This window comes from Dipodomys merriami, unplaced genomic scaffold, assembly GCF_024711535.1.
Source record: "Dipodomys merriami isolate MVZ:Mamm:240054 unplaced genomic scaffold, mDipMer1.0.p SCAF_2, whole genome shotgun sequence".
Taxonomy (NCBI): Eukaryota; Metazoa; Chordata; class Mammalia; order Rodentia; family Heteromyidae; genus Dipodomys; species Dipodomys merriami.
The window spans coordinates 87,838,619-87,841,628 of record NW_027203381.1 but is presented as its reverse complement, the minus strand read 5'-3'; positions in this window follow the sequence as shown (position 1 = coordinate 87,841,628).

Here is a 3,010-nt window from a genome sequence, read left to right as displayed (position 1 = left end):
ATCTTCCCTTGGTCACACACCCCTCTCTTGCAAGTACCCATTTCCTGGTACTTACTTTGTTGGGCTTTCACTTAGTCTTTCCAAAAAATATTTGAGCTCTCCATACAGTCTATTGTACTTCAGTTAATTCATTTGTTATATCTGTTATTTTGTTGTTGTTGTTGTTGTTTTTTGGGTCTGGTTGTGGGGCCTGAACTCTGGGCCTGCGTGCTGTCCCTCAGCTCTTCAGCTCAAGGCTAGCGCTCTACCACTTGAGCCACAGCACCACTTCCGGCTTTTTTTTTCTGCTTATGTGGTGCTGAGGAATCGAACCCAGGGCCTCATGCATGCAAAGCAAGTGCTCTACCATTGGCCACCTTCCCAGCCTCCAGTTAATTCATTTGTAACTGCTTGCATACCAAATTGATAGGCATATTCTAGCCACCACAAATGAGGAAAACTATGCCACTTTGTTTCTCTGGCTTGCTTAATATAAACTTTTTCCAAGTCTTTCCATTTCCGTATGATTGGCACAATATCAATAAAGTTCCATTGTGTATATATATTGTATATAAATTTCTTGAGGCATTTGTCCATTGAGGGGCGTGAAGGCTTATCCATATCTTGGCTATGATAAATAATTCTGCAGTGAACATAGTTGTGCTGGTAGCTTTCAGGTGGCTTGGTTTATAGTCTAGGAATGGAATTTCTAGGTTATAGGAAGCTCTGTGTTTAGTTTTTTGAGGAACCACCATATTGCTTTCCAGAATGAACAAGCTTACATTCCCACCAACAGTGTAATAGAGTTCCCTTTTGGCTACATCCTTGCCAGCATTTGTTATTGTTTGTTTTCATGATAATGGCCGTGTGTTAAACTTATAATGAGCAAAAATTAAAGTTGCCTTGATCCCAGGAACAAGGCTTTGCTCATTGTTGATCCAATTATTCAATACATTGAATTAAATAATGAACACAGTTAAAGATGTATGGAGTATGGATTATAGACTACATAGGGAGTCACATTTAAACTGGTTGATCTTCTTTTTGTATTGTATTGAAGATTTCTTTAGCAATGAGATAAAACCTGTGGCCTCCTTCTTGAAGCAGTATTTCAAAATTTGTAGACAAAATGCATAGAATTAAGTAGCATCAGGCTCCTGTACATATGAATTTTGAGGTTGTTTCCTGGTCCATGGATTCTAGGTTATGAAGCCCTGGGCTTGGGGCATGTGAATATAACAAATGTATGCAGCATAATTGATAAATGACTGATACTAATGTGTGGAAATTTCATAATGATATCCCTGCATACTACAAATACCTGCTAATTTAAAAATAAAATAATTGAACAACAGTTAAAAAGTAACTTGTTTCTATGTGCATTGATTTCATGGAAATTTCCATGTGTTTTACCTATGAGAAAAATTACTGACACTTTCCTAAAAGTGTTAGCACAAGAATCCAATGCGTATCCTACAAAATTAAGAAGAGTGAGGGAAGGGGTGGGTTGGGGAAGGAATGTTGAAAGGAGTGACATTGATCAAGATATATTGTATTCATACACTGCTTTGTTAAATGGGAACTCCTTTGTACAACTACTTAAAGATAATACAAAAGTGTTAGCAATATTGTTTGTATTCCTATGTTGTGAATGTTTTTCTTGACAGAAATAAAAGTATGACTTGCTAGTGACTTGCGTAGATTCTTGAGGACAAAGGAAAATGTTCCTCCTTGACAAGTCTTCTATGTGTCACATACAAAAATAACAGAAAACATAGAAATATTTATTTCTAATTATTGAAAGAAGAATGAGCAGCCAATTTATCTAAGTTGTGGCTTATTTAGCCTTAATCTTTGATTTCTTCTGAGATTTTCCTGAGGATATAGTTTTGGAAGCCATGTAAGAATAAAGCACATGGAAAAGAAAGGATCTCTGGAGGAGAAAGGAGAAGAAAGATCTCTGACTGAAAGTGGAACTTTCCTTTAAGGCTCAGTCCCAATAAGGCTCACATCCAGTAGTGTTGGCCCATTCCGTATCATTTTGATCCAGACAACAGAGTTACCATATTAAAGATAAGGCCTCTGCAGTATCTTAAGTCATTGTTAAAAATAATGTGACTTCTCTAGTCTTTCCTGAATCAATATTTGCTTTATTATTGAAGCATGAGAGGTACTGAGGAGGAAAATCTCCAATGAATTAAGGCATTTAAATTATGTCCCCCCCCCCTGCTCAAGATGAACCCAGGAAGGTATATAGGCTAGGAAAACCCTCCACAATGACCTATATCTCCTTCATCACCTTATATTTGTTAGGCAGGCATCCTTGCCACAGATTCGTAATTCCCTTTTATTTTTCTAGTAGTTTTTGAAATAAGGTTTCATTTCCTGCCCAGGCATGTGGCTGGGTTTGATCACACTATGTAGGCTTCACAGCATAGCTAAGTTTATCAGTCCTTGCCATTAAGTCCAGTTCCCCATTGACAAAGGGGTCTGTTTGAACTTTTCTACCCAGGCTGGCCTTGAAGTGATCCATTTCCAACTAAGAAGTAGCTCCATCTCTGCCCAGCCACTGTAGGTTTTTTTTTTGGGGGGGGGGCTGGTCTTGGGGCTTGAACTGAGGGCCTGCTGGATGAGGTCCCTGAGCCTCTTTGTGCTCAAAGCTAGTACTCTACCACTTGAGTCACAGCACCACTTCCTGCTTTTTCTGAGTATTGGAAATAAGAATCTCACAGACTTTCCTGCCTGGTCTGGCTTCAAACCTCAATCCTCAGATCTCAGCCTCCTGAGTAGCTAGGATTATAGGCATGAGCTACAGCACCTGTCTCTCTATAGGATTTTCAAGTCACTGTTATTGGTATCACCATTCCAAAGTTACAAAGGACTCCACACTTGTTTGCGTATAGTACTTGTGAAATTTTCCTTTAGGTATGTTGATTTTTGAGGAATTTATCCTGGTTTACACTTCCAGAAATGAATTTGATTTTACCCATTTCTTTTAAAAGGTTATCCAGATGTCAACATGAATTATTAA